This window comes from Kogia breviceps, chromosome 8, assembly GCF_026419965.1.
Source record: "Kogia breviceps isolate mKogBre1 chromosome 8, mKogBre1 haplotype 1, whole genome shotgun sequence".
Classification (NCBI taxonomy): Eukaryota; Metazoa; Chordata; class Mammalia; order Artiodactyla; family Physeteridae; genus Kogia; species Kogia breviceps.
The window spans coordinates 33,832,636-33,853,779 of record NC_081317.1 but is presented as its reverse complement, the minus strand read 5'-3'; the positions used below and the strand labels follow the sequence as shown (position 1 = coordinate 33,853,779).

Below are 21,144 nucleotides of genomic sequence, written 5' to 3'. Positions count from 1 at the left end.
CCCAGGAAGCGAGAACAACCCCACCCATTTGCCCTGCCAGCCATCTCCTCAAAGCTGTGGGGGCCGGCTGGGACCACCAGGAGCCCTCACTCTCACCAGGATAGACCCAACCCACCACAGAAAACAATCAGATTCAAGAAGTGTGGGATTTTAGGGCTGGGAAAGTACTTGACATCACCTGTCTTCTCCTATAGAGGTCTCGGACACATCTGGCAGCCTGTGAGCCCACACTGCTCATCATTCCCAGAGGCCCAGAATCTTCCAGGTGCAGAACTGGGTTGAGCTAGGTGAAGAAGGCACGTCCCAACAAGGTTACCAGTCTCTATAGAATAGTCTCTGCCCTGGTTCTCAGGGAGCGCCTCCAGACCCCTTTGGGTTGCTGCCCCAGCACTACCTGCAGCTTCCCTCCCTCCCGCTCTGGGCACAGGGTCCTGACAGAAACAAGCTAAACCTCCTTGGCTTCTCCTCGCCCACAGCTGTTCTAAGTTACCCACCAGGACAGCCACCCATTCAACCTGGTTCTGCCTCTTCTGCTTCAAGCACCCTGTAGATGTCTCAGCACAGACCCCACAACCAGAAAACAGGAGAGGAGGGAGCCCGGCTCAAAAGAAAAGTCAGGAACGGCTGGAGGCAGCTCACCCAAGAGGATGGATGGTTGCTAAATGAGGAGCTGGGAAAATGTCCACTCCTGCTGGCTGCCGTGGATACACCAATTCAAACAGAAACCAGTTACCAAATCTGACACAGTACAGGAGTAAAACTAACAGTAATACGAAGCTCGGTGAAGTAAAGGAAGTGGGTCAACTTAGGGATATTGACTTTTTGTTTGATGGACTCGTCTTAAGAATTCCAGGTCTACCATCCTTCCAAGAACAAGGCATCTTTGGGGGATGGCGGGGTGGGGAGAGGCTGGTAAAAAGGGCACAAACTCTCAGCTGTAAGATTCATAAGGTCTGAGGATCTAATGTATAATACAGTGACTAGAGTTCATAACACTGTATTATATAATTGAAATTTGCCAAGGGAGTAAAACTTTAGTGTTCTAACCAAAAGAAAAAAAAAACTATGTGAGATGATGGATATGTTAATTGACTCAACTGCAGGAATCTTTCCACAATGTATACATATATTAAATCATCACATTGTGCACTTTAAATATATTACAATTTTGTCAGTTACAACTCAATAAAGCTGGAAAGAATAAAACTGAATTTTGTAAAATGTATAAGAAAAAAAGAATAGGGCATCTTTGAATAAGCACATATTGGTGCAAACCAGCCATGTGGACACACATATTTGTAAAGGACGTGTGCCCAGTGGGTGCAACTATAGGAATGCTCATCCTTGTGCATTGCAAAGTGCACCTGGCACACTCAGAAAGGATGTGTGCACCGGCATACAAATACATGTGTTATCAGGGCATTTCAGAATAGGCTTTTTTTGTTTTTACTTTTATAAAAGTTTTATATTTATTTTTTTTTTAACATCTTTACTGGAGTATAATTCCTTTACAATGTTGTGTTAGTTGCCGCTGTATAACAAAGTGAATCAGCTATATGTATACATATATCCCAGTATCTCCTCCCTCTTGCGTCTCCCTCCCACCCTGCAATCCCACCCCTCTAGGTGGACACAAAGCACCGAGCTGGTCTCCCTGTGCTATGTGGCTGCTTCCAACTAGCTATCTATTTTACATTTAGTAGTATATATATATATATATATGTCCATGCCACTCTCTCACTTCGTCCCAGCTTAACTTCCCCCTCCCCATATCCTCAAGTCCATTCTCTACATCTGCGTCTTTATTACTGTCCCGTCATTAGGTTCTTGAGAACCGCTGGGTTTTTTTTGGTTTCCATATATATGTGTGAGCATATGGTATTTGTTTTTCTCTTTCTGACTTACTTCATTCTGTATGACAGTCTCTGGGTCCATACACCTCACTACAAATAACTCAATTTCGTTTCTTTTTATGGCTGAGTAATATTCCATTGTATATATGTGCCACATCTTTATCTGTTCATCTGTTGATGGACACTTAGGTTGTTTCCATGTCCTGGCTATTGTAAATACAGCGGCAGTGAACATTGTGGTACGTGACTCTTTCTGAATTATGGTTTTCTCAGGGTATATGCCCAGTAGTGGGATTGCTGGGTCATATGGTAGTTCTACTTTCAGCTTTTTAAGGAACCTCCATACTGTTCTCCACAGTGGCTTTATCAATTTACATTCCCACCAACAGTACAAGAGTGTCCACTTTTCTCCACATCCTCTCCAGCATTTATTGTTTGTAGATTTTTTGATGATGACCATTGTGAGATGATACCTCATTGCAGTTCTGATTTGCATTTCTCTAATGATTAGTGATGTTGAGCATCCTTTCATGTGTTTGTTGGCAATCTGTATATCTTCCTTGGAGGAAATGTCTGTTTAGGTCTTCTGACCATTTTTGGATTGGGTTGGGGTTTTTTTTTTGATATTGAGCTGCATGAGTTGCTTATATATTTTGGAGATTAATCCTATGTCACTTGCTTCATTTGCAAATATTTTCTCCCATTCTGAGGGTTATCTTTTCATCTTGTTTATGGTTTCCTTTCCTGTGCAAAAGCTTTTAAGTTTCATTAGGTCCCATTTGTATATTTTTGTTTTTATTTCCATTTCTCTAAGAGGTGGGTCAAAAGGATCTTGCTGTGATTTATGTCATAGAGTGTTCTGCCTACATTTTCCTCTAAGAGTTTTATAATGTCTGGCCTCACATTTAGGTCTTTAATCCATTTTGAGTTTATTTCTGTGTATGGTGTGAGGGAGTGTTCTAATTTCATTCTTTTACATGCAGCTGTCCAATTTTCCCAGCACCACTTATTGAAGAGGCTGCCTTTTCCCCACTGTATATTCTTGCCTCCTTTATCAAAGATAAGATGACCATTTGTGCACAGGTTTATCTCTGGGCTTTCTATCCTGTTCCACTGATCTATATTTCTGTTTTTGTGCCAATACCATACTGTGTTGATTACTGTACCTTTGTAACATAGTCTAAAGACCAGGAGCCTAATTCCTCCAGCTCCGTTTTTCTTTCTCAAGATTGCTTTGGCTATTTGGGGTCTTTTGTGTTTCCAAACAAATTATGAAAATTTTTGTTCTAGTTCTGGGAAAAATGCCAGTGGTAGTTTGATAGGGATTGCATTGAATCTGTAGATTGCTTTGGGTAGTAGAGTCATTTTCACAATGTTGATTCTTCCAATCCAAAAACATGGTATATCTCTCCATCTATTTGTATCATCTTTAATTTCTTTCATCAGTGTCTTATAATTTTCTGCATACAGGTCTTTTGTCTCCTTACGTAGGTTTATTCCTAGGTATTTTATTGTTTTTGTTGCAGTGGTAAATGGGAGTGTTTCCTTAATTTCTCTTTCAGATTTTTCATCATTAGTGTATAGGAATGCCAGAGATGTCTGTGCATTAATTTTGTATCCTGCTACTTTACCAAATTCATTGATTAGCTCTAGTAGTTTTCTCGTAGCATCTTTGGGATTCTCTATGTATACTATCATGTCATCTGCAAACAGTGACAGTTTTACCCCGTCTTTTCCAATTTGGATTCCTTTTATTTCTTTTTCGTCTCTCATGGCTGTGGCTAAAACTTCCAAAACTATGTTGAATAAAAGTGGCGAGAGTGGACATCCTTGTCTTTTTCCTCATCTTAGAGGAAATGCTTTCAGTTTTTCTCCATTAAGAATGATGTTGGCTGTGGGTTTGTCATATATGGCCTCTATTATGTTGAAGTAGGTTCCCTCTATGCCTACTTTCTGGAGAGTTTTTACCATAAATGGGTGTTGAATTTTGCCAAAAGTTTTTTCTGCATCTATTGAGATTATCATATGGGCTTATCTTTCAATCTGTTAATATGGTTTATCACATTGATTGATTTGTGCATATTGAAGAATCCTTGCATTGCTGGGATAAACCCCACTTGATCATGATATATGATCCATTTAATGTGCTGGTGGATTCTGTTTGCTAGTATTTTGTGGAGGATTTTCGCTTCTATGTTGATCAGTGACATTGGCCTGTAGTTTTCTTTTTTTGTGACATCTTTGTTCTGGTTTTGGTATCAGTGTGATGGTGGCCTCCTAGAATGAGTTTGGGAGTGTCCCTCCCTCTGCTATATTTTGAAAGAGTTTGAGAAGGATAGGTGTTAGCTGTTCTCTAAGTGTTTGATAGAATTCGCCTGTGAAGCCATCTGGTCCTGGGCTTTTGCTTGTTGGAAGAGTTTTAATCACAGTTTCAATTTCAGTGCTTGTGATTGATCTGTTTATATTTTCTATTTCCTCCTGGTTCAGTCTTGGAAGGTTGTGCTTTTCTAAGAATTTGGCCATTCCTTCCAGGTTGTCCATTTTATTGGCATAGAGTTGCTTATAGTAATCTCTCATAATCCTTTGCATTTCTGCAGTGTCAGTTGTTATTTCTCCTTTTTCATTTCTAATTCTGTTGATTTGAGTCTTCTCCCTTTTTTTCTTGCTGAGTCTGGCTAATGGTTTATCAATTTTGTTTACCTTCTCAAAGAACAAGCTATTAGTTTTATTAATCTTTGCTACTGTTTCCTTCATTTTCTTTTATTTCTGACCTGATCTTTATGATTTCTTTCCTTCTGCTAACTTTGGGGTTTTTTTGTTCTTCTTTCTCTAATTGCTTTAGGTGTAAGGTTAGGTTGTTTGAGATGTTTCCTGTTTCTTGAGGTAGGATTGTACTGCTATAAACTTCCCTCTTAGAACTGCTTTTGCTGCATCCCATAGGTTTTGGGTCGTTGTGTATTCATTGTCATTTGTTTCTAGGTAGTTTTTGATTTCCTCTTTGATTTCGTCAGTGATCTCTTCGTTATTTAGTAGCATATTGTTTAGACTCCATGTGTATTTTTTCCATTTTTTTTCCTGTTATTTATATCTAATCTCATAGCACTGTGGTTGGAAAAGATACTTGATACGATTTCAATTTCTTTAAATTTACCAAGGCTAGATTTGTGACCCAAGATATGATCTATCCTGGAGACTGTTGCATGAGCACTTCAGAAGAAAATGTATTCTTTTGTTTTTGGATGGAATGTCCTATAAATATCAATTAAGTCCATCTTGTTTAATGTATCATTTAAAACTTATGTTTCCTTATTTATTTTCATTTTGGATGATCTGTCCATTGGTGAAAGTGGAGTGTTAAAGTCCCCTACTATGATTGTGTTACTGTTGATTTGCCCTTTTATGGCTGTTAGCATTTGCCTTATGTATTGAGGTGCTCCTATCTTGAGTGCATAAATATTTACAATTGTTATATCTTCTTCTAGGATTGATCCCTGGATCATTATGTAGCATCCTTCTTTGTCTCTTGTAATAGTCTTTATTTTAAAGTCTATTTTGTCTCATATGAGAATTCCTACTCCAGCTTTCTTTTGATTTCCATTTGCATGGAATATCTTTTTCTATCCCCTCACTTTCAGTTTGTATGTGTCCCTAGGTCTGAAGTGGGTCTCTTGTAGATAGCATATATACGGGTCTTGTTTTTCTACCGATTCCGTCAGTCTATGTCTTTTGGTTGGAGCATTTAATCCATTTACATTTAAGGTAATTATCGATATGTATGTTCCTATTACCATTTTCTTAATTGTTTGGGGTTTGTTATTGTAGGTCTTTTCCATCTCTTGTGTTTCCTGCCTAGAGAAGTTCTTTTAGCATTTGTTGTCAAGCTGGTTTGGTGGTGCTGAATTCTCTTAGCTTTTGCTTGTCTGTAAAGGTTTTAATTTCTCTGTCAAATCTGAATGAGATCCTTGCTGGGCAGAGTAATCTTGGTTGTAGGTTTTTCCCTTTCATCACTTTAAATATGTCCTGCCACTCCCTTCTGGCTTGCAGAGTTTCTGCTGAAAGATCGGCTGTTAACTTTACAGGGATTCGCTTGTATGTTATTTGTTGCTTTTCCCTTGCTGCTTTTAATATTTTTTCTTTGTATTTAATTTTTGATAGTTTGATTAATATTTGTCTAGACGTGTTTCTCCTTGGATTTATCCTGTATGGGACTCTTTGCACTTCCTGGACTTGATTGACTATTTCCTTTCCCATATTAGGGAAGTTTTCAACCATAATCTCTTCAAATATATTCTCGGACCTGTTCTTTTCTCTTCTTCTTCTTGTACCCCCATAATTCGAATGTTGGTATATTTAATGTTGTCCCTGAGGTCTCTAAAACTGTCCTCATTTCTTTTCATTCTTTTTTCTTTATTCTGCTCTGCAGTAGTTATTTCCACTATTTTATCTTCCAGGTCATTTATCCGTTCTTCTGCCTCAGTTATTCTGCTATTAATTCCTTCTAGAGAATTTTTAATTTCATATCTTGTGTTGGTCATCACCGTTGCTTTGCTCTTTAGTTCTTCTAGATTCTTGTTAAACTTTTCTTGTATTCTCCATTCTATTTCCAAGATTTTGGATCATCTTTACTATCATTACTCTGAATTCTTTTTCAGGTAGACTGCCTATTTCCTCTTCATTTGTTTAGTCTGGTGGGTTTTTACCTTGCTCTTTCATCTGCTGTGCATTTTTCTGTCTTCTCATTTTGCTTAACTTACTGTGTTTGGGGTCTCCTTTTCGCAGGTTGCAGGTTTGTAGTTCCCACTGTTTTTGGTGTCTGCCCCCAGGGGGTAAGGTTTGTTCAGTGGGTTGTGTAGGCTTCCTGGTGGAGGGGACTAGTGCCTGTGTTCTGGTGGATGAGGCTGGATCTTGTCTTTCTGGTGGGCAGGACTGCGTCTGGTGGTGTGTTTTGGGGTGTTTGTGAACTTACTATGATTTTAGTCAGCCTCTCTCCTAATGGGTGTGGTTGTGTTCCTGTCTTGCTAGTTGTTTGGCATGGGGTGTTCAGCACTGTAGCTTGCTGGTCATTGAGTGGAGCTGTGTCTTAGCATTGAGATGGAGATCCCTCGGAGAGCTTTTGCTGTTTGATATTACGTGGGGCCGGGAGGTCTCTGGTGGACCAATGTCCTGAACTTGGCTCTCCCACCTCAGAGTCTCAGGCCTGACACCCAGCCAGAGCACCAAGACCTGTCAGCCACATGGCCAGTCTGACTCAAGGAGAAATTACAGTTTTCTGAATAGTTCTCTCCATCCTCAGACCCAGCGTCACCAGAATGAGCATTTTGAAAATGAATGGTCACACAATGAATGTGGTCAGGAAATATTTTCTGTGACACCAAATCCTAAATCTCTCAAGGCTTACATTGTATTTTCAGAATTCTTTGCTGTCATTCCTAAAGAAGATCCGATTGGAAGTGGCTCCTCATATTTTTGGCCTTAGGTTACTCTACTCTTTATCTTTAGGTGGAGCATCTGTAAATAATAATTTAGTATCTGTAAGTATCCAAGTGTATTTGAGTAATCATTTGGTATCTGTAAGTAATGGTTTAAAGCTCTGTGAAGGAGGACTCCCCGTTTATACAGCAGTGTTTAGCTTCTCAGACTGGAACTAACCTATGCTGCCCTGTGCCTTCAGCATGTCTGGTAAGGCTGGTGTCTGCTGGGATCTTCCCAAGGGCCCCCTCTTGTGTCACAGTCCCATCAGCCTTGCAAACCACACATTTTGTGGCACTGTGGCCTCACTTGTCTTCCCTCATGTGGAATGCAGTTAACCTGGGGCTTAGCTGCCAGTCTGCAGGAGAGAAATGTGAGGACAGACTTGAAGGAGCTTGGCTTACAGGCTCTGTCCTCCAAAGCTGGCCATATGCTTTGGTCCCCACCTAGGGTGGGACACTCCGGCATGAGAGTAGCTGGTGACAGGATGGTCCTGCTGCTCTGGGAAGTGGTCATGGGGCCCCAGTCACTGCTCCTAGTTAGGTGGGAGCGGGGGAGCCAACCTCAACCCATTAGCCTGAGGCCTCATCCCTGGGAATGATCCCAAAGGGGGCCTCTGACTGGATAGGGTCCTATGGTACTTAAAGCTCCACTTGCAGAAAGATGCTTCGGGCAGATGGGGCTGTTGGGTGGCTGACGGAGCCCCTCCTCAGAAGACAGGCTGCAGGCTAGGCTAGTGTGCATTATTGAGGTTGGGGAGTCACATCTGAAGAGGGGTTGCCAGAAGGGCCTTTAGAGTCAAGGGTCCTAAAGAAAGCATCCCCTCACCCTTGCCTCCAGGCGGCTGTGCAGTGGGAGACACTCAAGCCCAAGTGTCTATAAAACCTGTAGTCTGCAAAATCTGTGAAATGAGAGGCAGGGCAGGATGACCTCTGTACTCTGAAATCTTATTTTCATGCTTATTTTATTTCTGATTATAAAAGTGATTTTATGCTCCTGGAAAACAAGTTGGAAAGTGGAGATAAGTATGAAAGCAACAGGAAAAAACCACTCTCAACCCTCTAACATTTGCTTCCAGCATGTCTTCTGTTTTAACTGATTCACACCAACTAACATCCTATGTAGACAACGTAGAATCTTGGGGGTTTTTCCCATTTAACATTATAGCATAAACATTTTCTCTTATCTTTGAAATCTTGTCGTAAACGTCACTGTTGATGACTGAATAATTTCCTATTGTGAGTACATTATAATTTACTTAATCCTCCCCTCAATTCTATCATCTAAGAGCCTAGAATCCTTGATATATTAAATGAATATTCAAAATATTTCTTTATATGTTTTTAACCCTGTTCCAATGGATTTTTAATAGATATTCCAGATAAATGGCATGGTCTCTTTAAAAATCAGAAGCGGGTTTTGGAGTATTTATTCCAGCAGTTTCTAGGGAAACCAACTGTATGCAGTTATAGAGCAAATACCTCTGTCAGGAAGCTCTGGGAATTACAGCCTTCCATCTGGATAAAACCCTCAGAGACTCACAAGGTGGCTGGGAAGACAAATTTCACCTGAGAGCAAATGCAAGCCAAGGTCATGTTAACAGAAAAACCACTATAGACTAAGAGAGGTGAGGCCCCTGTCCTCAGCCCCTACCACACCCCTGAGGGCATCAACTTGGGGGGTGTTTAGGGGTGGGGCCTGGGAACAAACTCTGTGCTGTGACCCTACAGGGGGCAGCCCAGAATGAAGGGAAGGCTGTGGTCCCCATTGCTGCTATATCTGGAGGGAGGAGTGACTGGTGTGCTGCAGGATCCTATCCTGCTGGAACATTCTAGTATCTGTTCTTTATCTTTTTTTTTTTTTCTTTTTTAACCATAAAGGACAAGAAAAGCAAAGATCAGGATATTGAAACCTGGATGGGCTCCAGCAGGCCCTTTCCCCAGACTCCCAGAAGGCACAAATGCAAGGTGTAGGGCCTGGAGCAGACATGTGCTGCGGCCCACTGAGGTGAGTGCCTTTTGATGGACCCTATCCCAGAGGAGACCGGGGCCATGAGGCTAGGTTGGTACAAGCTGGGCCTCAAGGCACACTTCAACAGCAGCCAGCATGACCAGTGGGCAGTGAGCATGGTGAAAGGACACTGGCTGTGCTTAATCACCTCCAACCTAGTGGTGTGTTGGGAACACTGAGCATCAATGTTGCCATCCCTAAATCAGGGACCTCGCCTGCCTCATGCAGCGGGTCCTGAGGACAAGATGAGGCACACACATACCTTGGACCTCACTGTGCAGAGGGCACCAGAGCCCTCCGTCCATCCCAGGGACACTCACACTGACAGATAACCGCAAGCATAGCATTAGGCCTTGTCCATAGTTCCCCCCGACAGACAGGACACTTCCGGTAAGGCCTTGAAGGATTCTCTTGCCAAGAGACGGATAAGAATGGCAAGCTGCCAAGTGTTGCTGGGTGACCTCACCAAGAGCCTTTTCCTTCACTGACAGTGTGTGCAGATCACGGTGAACAGGCTGGTGCCGGGAGGTGACTGCGTGCTCCCAGAGGAGGACACGCTAGTACAACAAGGCTCTGTGACCATGTGCCATCATCCAGACCAGCTGCCTCATCACAGGGACCCTCTGCGAAGGGATTCCCCCAAGAGTTTAAAATGAATCTGAATCCTGGAATCCCGGAGTGTTGGGAGGGAAGTGGCAAGGAGACAACCAGGCCCAGCTCTGCCATCCCTCAGGTCTCCAGTGGCCAGCTCTGAGGGCAGCTGAAGATGGGCTGGATCCTGATCCTTGGTTCCAACAAGGGACCTTGGAGAGCTGGCCAGGCCGCCTGGGTGACACAGAGGTCCTGCGGAAAAGGCAAATGGGCAGGCAGGGAAGGGAGGCCCCAGCAGGATGACCCCAGAGCGGGGCAGGCCTCTACCAGGACAGGCATCAGGCCACCTCCTCCTGACCCCAGAACCTCAAGGCCAGCTGGTCACAGCCTCCCACTGCAGACAGGCAGCCCAGCCACACAGCCAGGTGTTCTGGAATGGGGGCTGACAGTCGTCACTCACCGAATCACAGGAGGCACACGGCTTCCCGCACTCAAACGTGTGCTGCTCAGGACTGGGGGCAGGGGGGCTTCCCCAAAGGCAGACCAACCAAGAGGGCTCCAGCCCACCTGTGGGGAACACCCCAGGGTCTGGAAAGAGCACCAGGCTGAGAAAGGACACAGACGGCTGGGCAGCCTCTGTTTCTCGTTTGTGAAAGAGGGGCTTGGACCAAGTCCTCCCTGGGAGGCCCAACTCACACATCCTATTCCAGTGGTGTGTTCGGATGGCAGGAGCCATTCAACTGGATGGTGGTAATGTTGGCCCCTAAGGCAGAGCATGAGTGGGGGAGGGGGGGAATGGCTCTCTTAGTCAGCTTTTCAGAGAGGCAGTGCAAAAAGCACTCTAATTACATCTTTCTTTTCCAAAGAGTAGTTTCAAATATAATAAAACAATACAAGTCTGAGATCTAGAAGAAACTGTGAAAGGGGAACAGCACCATGATCCTAAACGGTAGCCCTTGTGATCAGGACCACGTGGAGAGCGCCCTATGTCCATGTTTCAGGGACCACCGCAGGGCTGCTGAGTGACACTCAGCTCCCTCACAGGGTCACAGGTAGCCCTGCAAGTTGTCAGGGTGCCCTCACTAGGGCTGGGGTCCTAGGTTCAGGGATGTGTGAAGGCACCTGGGGGGAGGACTCACGAGCTGGAGGCATGGCTCCTCAAAGGTACACAAACCCTGAAAGATCTTCAGGGTCAGGATCAGAGGACAAAGGGGTCCAAGAAGCCACCACAACTAGAGCAGGTGGGTGTGCAAGGCCCCCAGTAAACCTGGCTCTGTGGGGAGGACTAGGAGTAGGAAGTGCATGGCAATGAAGCAACATGGACTCCTGCGCTGTGACCAGGGTATGGAAGTGATGTGAAATGCTAACAATCAGGTAAACTGAGCCGGGGCATGCACAAACTCTACCATGGCTGTGACTTTTCTATAAACCTAAAACAAGTCTAAAATAAAAGCTTATGAAGAAAATAAAAGCAAATGAGGCTGACTTCACAATAGGAATCAAAAGGAAGGGAGAGGGGATATTTAGCAAACAAGTGAGCTTTCACCCTCTGCCAGCCCTGGAGGTTTGCAGGGGCTCAGAGCACTGCTGGAGCAGGAGGAGGGAGAGGATGGGAGTGCCCCCCCTCTGCCCTGACCCATCAGAGGAAGGCTGCCTCTCATTTCACTTCTCAGATTCAACCTGCTCTTTTTGTCTTTATTAGAAAGCATCTGGGCCACTTACAAAATCCTACAATTGTAGGGAGAAAAGGATTTAAAAGTGAGCGAGCTTAATAATTAGACAACTACAAACTGAAATAATAATATAATAATATATAATATAAAAACTGCACTATAGTGAGATACAATTTTTCACTTTCCAGACTGACAAAAGATCAAAAAGTTCAGAAAATGTGCTGCCAGTGTGTAGAGAAATCTGTACAACCTATCTGGCGATTTTAAAACCTGAAATGCTTCCCTTCAGCTCAGCACCTTTATGTCTTGGAATTTATCCAAAAGATAAATTTGCACATATGCACACGTAACCGTATGTACCAGGATGCTCCCTGTGCAAAACTGCAGTTGCTCCAGATGAGAAACAAGCTTAACGCCAACCAGGCCAGAGGAGACGGGGAAAACGCATCCCTGAGCACAGCCCACACAACAGAGCCCTGTCTGAGAACCATGTCCCAGGCAGAGCCATGCCCGCAATGTGTGTCTGTGTGCCTATGTGCCTGAGAAAAGAGAGAGGGGGTGGCTGCCTGACACAGACATTGTATAGACAGAAATCTCTCTGCAGTTTTTCCTAAGGGGCTGCTATCGAGTTGGTTCTGGTGAGAAGACAGCTTTTCACTACATATTCTTTCATACTCCTTTTTAAAAACCCATGTCCTAGTGTTCCCGTTTGCAAATTTTATCAATTAACTATTTTTAAGTGAATAAATGCAGTTATTCCTTATCACAATAAACATAAGAAAAGAAAAGAAAAGGGGTCAGAAGCTCCATTTTCTACCCAATAAAGGTGAATATGTTTCTGCAGAAGTTCAGTCCCCTCTTGCCCTCAACTGGCAGCAACTGTGTCCCTCAAGGGACATCAGCCATGCCTGGAGGCACTTTTGCTGTCACAGCTTGGGGGGCGGGTGCTACTGGATTAGTAGGCAGAAGCCAGGGATACTGCTCCACATCCTGTACAGCAAAGAATTTTCTGGCCCCAATGTCCACAGAGCCCAGGCTCAGAAACCCTACTCTAACGTACACACTATTTCCCCGGACGTGTCCAGTCTGGCTGGGGCCAGTTTCAATTATTAAAAAGTTTCTTTCTCAAATTGAATGCAAATCTGCTTTCCTCCTTCTCCAAGCTTCAATTCAGCACTTGGTTTTTTCACAGTCCTGAGGCTGGGACGGCTGCTCTGTAGAAGGATCACGCAGGGCTGCACCCCTGGAGTTCAGCCGCTGAGTGCAAGGATGAGCAGAGCCATGTGGTGCTCTCTGGTCCCACCAACACCCACCTTCTATTCCAGAGGGTCACATCATCTGTGGATGAACGGAAAGGAACCATATGCCCTGTGGAGCTGGAGAAGGGCACGGGATGGGCAGGACTGGGACATGGCATGGGGGGGGCCTGGGAAAGTGGCTTCATGGCTCCCTGCTCCAGGGTCTTTCCCTCACTTTTGCCCAGCATTACCTTCAGGCCCCATAGGGATTTTAGAGAGTCGGGGTTGGGGGGGAGTGGCTGTGGGACTTGGGAGGGGACATCTCAAGGCCAGGAGAGGGCCACACAGCACACATTGGGCAGAACTGGGCTGAGGACACAGGGGAAAAGCATTTGTACCTGTCTTTTGGGGCAGAACCCAGGTAAAAGGTCCTCAGAGCCCTAGTCCCACACCTAGCTGTGGCTCAGTGAACGGGGGGCTGATATGACCCGACCCCTAGACTCACAAAGATGCCCCACCCTCACTTAGTGAGCCACCCCAGGTTTACCTGTCCACCTCCACATCTGGAGCCAGGGACTGAAATGCAAATGCCTGATGCTAGTACAGTGGGCAGGTGGCAGGCGCCCTGGCAGACAGGGGTCCAGGTTGCTGAGGGGGATGCTGGAGAGGCCCAGGGGCAGTACCCCGGGATCAGATGGGGGCCGGCTACACAAGCACCCAGACTGGGATCGAAAGGTCACCATGACAACACGGTACCATGAGAACCACGAGGTCGAACAGCAGCTAAGACTTCCACCTTCCAACAGCATGGGTGGACTACGGGGAAAGAGCAGTGCTTGGCAGACTTCGAACTTGCCAAGGGGAAGTCAAAGTGGCAAAGCCGCATGTGCTACTTATCAGCCGGTGACCCAGGCCAGCTGCTGGTTCTCTCCGAGCCAGTCTCCTAAGCAGACCCAAGTCTAGTGTCCTTGGGGAGCTGCTGAAAGAACGAGGTGTTGACAGAAAGCATCTCTTGCTGGGAGCAAACAAGAGGCAAGAAACACCCCTCACCGTCCCAGGTGCCCCTTTTTTTTTACGAGCTATAGCTCCAAAACAGCCTGGAGATTAGCCATAGTTATGTTAGACTTTCCAGGAAAGAAACTCCACAAGCACCAATGGCAACTAATCCTGGAGTTTTGCAAATGTCAGCAGAAGGATGTTTAGTGAGAACCCACCCCAAGCTCTGATGCACACCCACTGTGTTGCCCCATGCAGTGCTGAGGGATCCCCCTCCCCACAGGGTTTGGGGAGCTCTCCTGGGGAGCTCGCTGCACACCTCCCTGGGCATTGTTCATCTGGGAGGCACACTAGATCAGGCTGCAGTTTCTTGATTATTCCAGGGTGCCAAAAGTCATGCTGCACCAGGCCTCAGTCTCTTCTGCAGGAAATGGGGGCTGAACCCCTAAATCTGTGTCATCTCTCCAGCTGATGGCAAGTCAGCCCAGGAGGGTGGTGAGATGGGGTCTGGGCAGGGAAGGGTCCTGTGCCTCACTGGGACACGCTCATGTCCCCAGAAAGCACTTTCTCACTGCCCTTCCCACCTAGCCCAACTTCCCTGAAATTCACATTCAGACTCTGACTCCGGGGTAGTTCTAAGGGGATGGATAAAATGAGAGGCAAAGTCACAAAGTTACAAGAAGATTTTCAAGTATCAGAGTTCGTGTAGCTGGGCTGGTTGTACATCAGTCTGGGATTGCCAGCCCAAGTCTGGCTGTCCCAAGGGTAGGTATCTGTGAGCTCAGACCTGGCCCCAGGGCTCTCTCCAAAACCCATCCTGCCATTCACACTTAACCGGCACCATGGGACCTGTGCCCAGCCCACGGTGTGTAGGGCACAAGCAGAAATGAGTTCCACTCTGCACTTCTGTGTGAAGCAGAAAATGGCACCACACTTGAAGGACCCAGGCCAGAGACTGTGCCCAAAGCTTCCTAGGCATTTGGCCCACCCCAGCATAAGGCTCACAGTTTAGTCAGCAGCTTGGGCTACCATCCCAGGGGCTTGTTCACTGCCCTCATGTCCTGATCAACCCAAGGAGCAGTGCTGACCCATCCTACAGGTTTGCATTCCCTGGTACCTCCTGCCTTCTGGGATCCTGGGCACTGTCCCCCATCATTAACATCAATGAAGGGGCGCTGGTAGGGGGAGCTCCAGGACAGATACACTGCTGCTGTCCCAGCCTATCATGTTGTAGTGTTGACCTTGGGGAGGTGATTTCTCCAGCCTCAGTTTGCTTGCCTCCCAATCAGAACAGCCCACAACCACCAAGCTCTCAGGGGCAGTGGGAAGTTCAGCAAGGCCAAGTGCAGTACATGCCCAACAGTGGGCCCTGATCTACTCAGTGGCAGCTTCCTCAACAGTCAGGGTAAAGGAGATAGAGACCTGCATGGCAACCCACACACAATACAAGAAGGAGCCCCCCAACACATGTATATGAAAAATGCCTAGCCCAGGATGTGACATAGGCAAGGCTCAACAAACAAGATTGAAAAGGAAAGCAGCACCACTCCCAGGGCATGCAGACACATTCTGGACACAGGACATCCACAGGCACCCAGCTGAGTGTGTGCACACCCCAGCACATGCATGAACACCCACACCCCACACATGTCTGGTTCTGGAAATTCAGCTGCCACATGTTAAAAGGTGATTTTTTAAATAAAAAGGGTAAAAGCACCAGCAGTGAACAATACAAAAAGGAAATTACAAAAACAATCCCACTTACAATTGCATCCAAGGGAATTAAGTACCTAGGAATAAACTAAATCAAGAATTTAAGGGTGGGCTTCCCTGGTGGCACAGTGGTTGAGAATCCGCCTGCCGATGCAGGGGACACGGGTTCGTGCCCCGGTCCGGGAAGATCCCACGTGCCACGGAGCGGCTGGGCCCATGAGCCATGGCTGCTGAGCCTGCGCATCCGGAGCCTTTGCTCCGCGATGGGAGAGGCCACGGCAGTGAGAGGCCCGCGTACCGCCAAAAAAAAAAAAAAAAAAAAATTTAAAACTTGTACACTGAAAACTACAAAACGTTTCTGAAAGAAATCAGGGGATACCTAAATATAAATAAATGGAAAGACATCCCATGCTCATGAATCAGAAGATGTAATACTAAGATGTCAATACTACCCAAAGCAATCTACAGATTCAATGCAATCCCTGTCGAAATTCCAACAGCCCTTTTTTCAGAAATGGAGAAGCCAATCCTCAAATTCATATGGAATTGCAAGGAGCCCCAAAAAGTCAACATAATTTTTTTAAAAGAACAAGGTTGGAAGTCTCACACTTCCTGATTTCAAAACTTACTACAAAGCTACAGTAATCAAAACAGTGTGGTACTGGCATAAGAACAGACATACAGACCAATGGAATGGAACAGTGTCCAGAATTAAATCCTCATGTATATGGTCAAATGGTTTTCAGCAAGGCTACCACGACTTTCGATAGGGAAAGAAAAGTCTTTTCAACAAATGGTTCTGGAACAACTGGATATCCACATGCAAACAAATGAAGTTGGATCCCTACTTCAAATCTTATATAAAAATTAACTGAAAATGAGTCAAAAACCAAATACAAGAGCTAAAACTATAAAACTCTTAGAAGAAATCAAAGGGGTAAATCTTCATGACCTCAGATTTGGCAATGGATTCTTAGATATAACACCAAAAGCATAAGCAACAGTAGAAAAAGACAAACATTAAAAATGTTTGTGCATCAATGGGCATTACCACAGAAGTGAAAAGACAACCCACAAAATAGAAAAATATGTGCAAATTTTGTATCTGATAAGGGTCTAGTGTCCAGAATATATAAAGAACACTTAAAATTCAAAAATAAAAAAAGAACCCAATTTTAAAATGGGCAAACTGTTTCAACAGACGTTTCTCCAAAGAAGATATGCAAATGGACAACAAGCACATGAAAACATACTCAACATCATCAGCCATTACAGAGATGCAAAACAAAATCATACTGAGATACCACCTCTCACCCACTAGGACACCCATAATTTTAAAAATAGAAAACAACAAGTGTTGATAAGGATGAGAAGAAATCAGATTGCTCCTGCAGTGGTAGTAAGAATGTAAAATGGTGCAGCTGCTGTGGGAAAGTTTGTTGGTTACTCAAAAAGTTAAACATAGAATAATTATATGACCCAGCAATTCCCTAAACAATTGAAAACAGGTCTTCAAACAAATATTTGTACACAAATGTTCACAGCAGCACTACTGACAATAGCCATAAGTGGAAAAAGCCCAAGTATCCATAAACAGAGGAATGTATATACAAACTGTGGTATATCCTTACAATGGAGTATTATTCAGCCACAAAAAAATCAGTGAAGTTCTGATACATGCCACAATATGGTTGATCCTAAAAAACATTATGCTAAGTGAAAGAAGACAGACACAAAATGTTGCATATAGTATGAATCCATTTATATGAAATGTCCAGAATAGATAAATCCATAGGGACAGAAAACAGATGGGTGGTTGTCCAGGGCTGAGAGGAGGAGGGATGGGGAAGTTATTTAATGGGTTTTCTTTTCAGGTGAGGAAAATGTTTAGGAACTAGATAGAGATAATGGCTGCAAGTCATTCTGAATGCACTAAATGCTATTAACTGTGTACTTTAAAATGGTTAATTTCATGGTATGTGAATTTCACCCTAAATTTTAAAAAGAAAGGATGAAAGGCGGGTTTCACCATTTGCCTGGACAAACACCAGGGGACCTTCAGTTCTTATGCTCTGAGGTCAAAGCCAGTCACTGGCTGGAATTCTATGTTTTTCCACAGATGTTTTTCCACAGATGACCCAGCACTTTGGGTGGAAGTGAAGAGACCCTGCACCCTGAAGCAGAGGGTTTCCACAGATGTTTTTCGACAGATGACCCAGCACTTTGGGTGGAAGTGAAGAGACCCTGCACCCTGAAGCAGAGGGCCAAGCCCCATTCCAAAGAGCACGGTTAGACTCACTTCCCACCAATCCAAAAAGTTGAGAACCAAGACAGGCAGAAGTAGGGGAATGGAAATGGAGTGAGACAGAGAAGGAGAGGTGCAGGGATGGAGGCACAACTCTAAATGGGAAGCCAGCGGGACACTGGGCACACCTGAGACACAGAGGGTGCTGCAGAGGGCCCAGCTTCCCTACTTGGCACCAGATGTGGCCTTCCTGCTGAGAAGATGTTTCCATCCACATAGCATTTCAAAACCGTGGACAGTAATGGGGTTTTCAGCACCCTGAGCCAGAATATGCCAAACGCCACTTCTGTCACTGCACCTGGCAGAGGTACGTACACCTGCTGCAGGTGAGGAGACAAGACGACCCCCTCATCTGCTTGAAGTGGGAGGACAAGGTGGCCCACCTGGCCCACCACCCAGGTAGCTGTGAGAACCAATAGAGAGGATAACTGTGAACTAATCCTGACGCCATAAAGGCTAGCCTGAGTGTGAGCCCTGCAGCGCTATTAGTCACATCAGTCATTTAGAAGTCAATTGACGGCTTTGCTTTACCGAATCTTAGGAGTTAGATTCTTCTAGCACACTTTGTCATGGAACATTATTTTCTGGCCAATACTCCCTCCCAACAGCAAATATGCTCATTCTTTTTGAAAAAGGCCCTGCCACATGGCCAGGTGCCACGAGCACAGAGGCAAGGGGATGGCCCCAGAGGATTGGGTACCCAGCAGTGGCAGGGTCCACATGAAGTACCCCAAATCTTTGCCCTATCTCAGGCCAACTGCAGCCGCACCTGAGCCAAAGTAGCCCCAAATAAATGTGGGCTGCAGTGCAGAGGCTCACACCAAGCACGTTTCTGGGCCAGTAATTTCAATAAAAGCAAACATTCTGGTGATTACCACGAGCTCCAAGTCGCTTCCTTTGAGATTCATCTCATTTGGAAAGGATCAATGGACAGGGGACATCTGCTCTGCCCTCTGTAAGTTGGCAGAACATTCCCCCAACCTCCTCTGGAACTTCTTAAACCCACACAGTGAGAATTCCTCATTTAAAAATGACGAATCGTTATTCCTAACCACGTCAAACACATCACAGCTCCATCGCCATGTGAATGGCACCTCCCCCAGTATTAAGGGATCTCAGGTTGGAAGGCTTAATTGTCAGCTCTGATCACCTAGATTGCGACGTTGAGGCCTGACCCCCTGGCAGGCCTCCTTCCCCTCCAAGTGCGCACACTTTGCTGGCCAACAGAGCCAGCCAACAGTCTCACTCTGTGGTACTGAGCAGCCATGAGGGCCGAGGACTCAGGAAGAGGCTTTGCCCCAGGAAGCTCAAGGCTGGGTGGGGTGAAAGACACAGCAAGAGCCCACAAAGGCCAACCAGGCCTGGGGATGATGGGCACAGAGATAGGGCCCTGGAGAGGAGGGCAGGCAGACCCCAGATGGAGGGACAAACACACAGGAATCAGAGGGGATCTACACCAAGGCAAGTCTTGTCAGCCCACCTTTCTTGAGTACTTGCAGAATTCGACCCCTTCTCCACACCCCAGTCCCCACCCCCAGGTCCTGCCTGTCACCTCTCACCTGGACAAAGGCTCCTGTCCCTCCCCACCCTCTTCCCCAACTGTGCTCACAGCAGCCAGAGGGACCCTGTCAAATCCTCAGTCCCCTCTCACTGCTGCTCTGCTCAGAGCCCCCAGTGTGGCTCCTGCCTCCTAGCCACACCTGCAGGCCGTCCCTGATGCAGCTTCCTTGCCCCAAACAGTGCTTCCTCAGGGCTCTGAAACAGCTCCCCAGGCTGACATGGAACTCCTGATCCACAAGTCTGACTCCCATAGAAAACACCCTTTCAGAGGCAAGGGAGCTGCCTTGTTACCCCAGGAACCCACAGGGCCAGCACTGCACCCCACACAGAACATGCACCCCATAGTACTTACTGAGGAATAAATGAAACTTCTGCTACTGAAGGACTTGTACAGCACCTTCAGCTTTCAAACTCTTTAAAATCAACTTTACTGATTATGCTTCCAAAAACCCTTCAAGTTTAATACAACAGGAACTTCAAGAGGGCCAGGAAGCTTCAGGATATCTGATACTTTAACAGAATCATTCCTATTTCCCACAGACAGAGACTCTTCACACCAAGATGGTGACAAGGTGAGAGGCCCAGGTCACTCACTAGAGCGACTGGTCCATGGTCAGATGCCTTGCCGCAGGCAGGGGTGGAAGGACACACGGGGTCTGACAGAAGACACAGTCATGAGAAGCCCCCCAGTTCTTGTCCCTAAGTGGCTTTGTGGCACCCTAGTTGGGGAAGAAGTTTCCCAATGCCCGAGTAGTGCCATGCTTCCCTATCAAACACACAGATAAGACAGCTCTGAAGACAACCAGCCGCAAAATCCATCCCTTCCTAGTCAAAGCCAATTCCCAGGCGACACTACAGTAGGTGCCAGTGAAGGCAGACTAGGCTGACAAGGTATCTCAGCCCCAGGAGTGACTAGCCATGGTCAAGATGGGGTGGAACACGAGCTCCTAACTTCCTGGCTGAATGAGTACCAGCACAGTCCAGCGGAGAGACCTCCCCAAAGAATGCCAGGAGGGGTGGTCAGGCTGCTCAAAGCTTCCTGCTGAGGTGGACACATCCTGGGAGCAGGTTCTTCCCCTAGAAGGGGACTGCCCCGACCACGATCTCAGCCGGAGATGCTGCTAGGGTCCTACCAGCAAAGAGTTGGCCCTGTGAGTGAAAGTAACCTCAGAGACCCCCTTCCAATCCATCCAAAATGGGGTGCATTGTAGGGATGTGAGGGGTCACAGGTGGAACACGAGGGAGCCTGTTAACTTTCACAGTTACATTTATTTTTACAAATACTGTCTATGGCAAGTTATACTAATGTTCTATTTCAGGGAATGATATGAAGTTTCCTTGGAAAAGAAAGATTCAGGAGAGTAAGGAGACACAAGACTGAAATGGGGTCCTAGAACTAAATAAATCTGCCTGAGGCCTGGAGTTTGGTTAGCAGTACTGCCCTAGTGTTTCTGCCTCAGTTTCCATGCTTCCAGCATAATTTGATAAGATGTTAACTTCAGGGGAGGCAGGGTGTGGGATAGAAGGAAACTGTACCTTTCTTGTACCTCTTCTTTAGGTCTCAAAATAAGAAGTTACAAAGTATTCAAACTTTTAAAAAGTGAGCTGAGCTGTTGAATATGAAGTAAACAACAGCACAGATGATACATGCATCTGGAAAGAGTGGAGGGCCATCCATCCAGGAATATCAGGAGATTTGGAAACATGTGGATCATGTCACACACCTTCCTGTCACA

At 45.8% G+C, this 21,144-nt stretch overlaps 1 protein-coding gene across 1 annotated transcript in view; it reads right to left on the bottom strand.

The window, feature by feature from the left end:
* PHF2 (PHD finger protein 2) overlaps positions 1-21,144 on the bottom strand; it is a 95,310-nt gene that overhangs the window by 71,890 nt on the left and 2,276 nt on the right. The gene's annotated exons all lie outside the window — the stretch shown is intronic.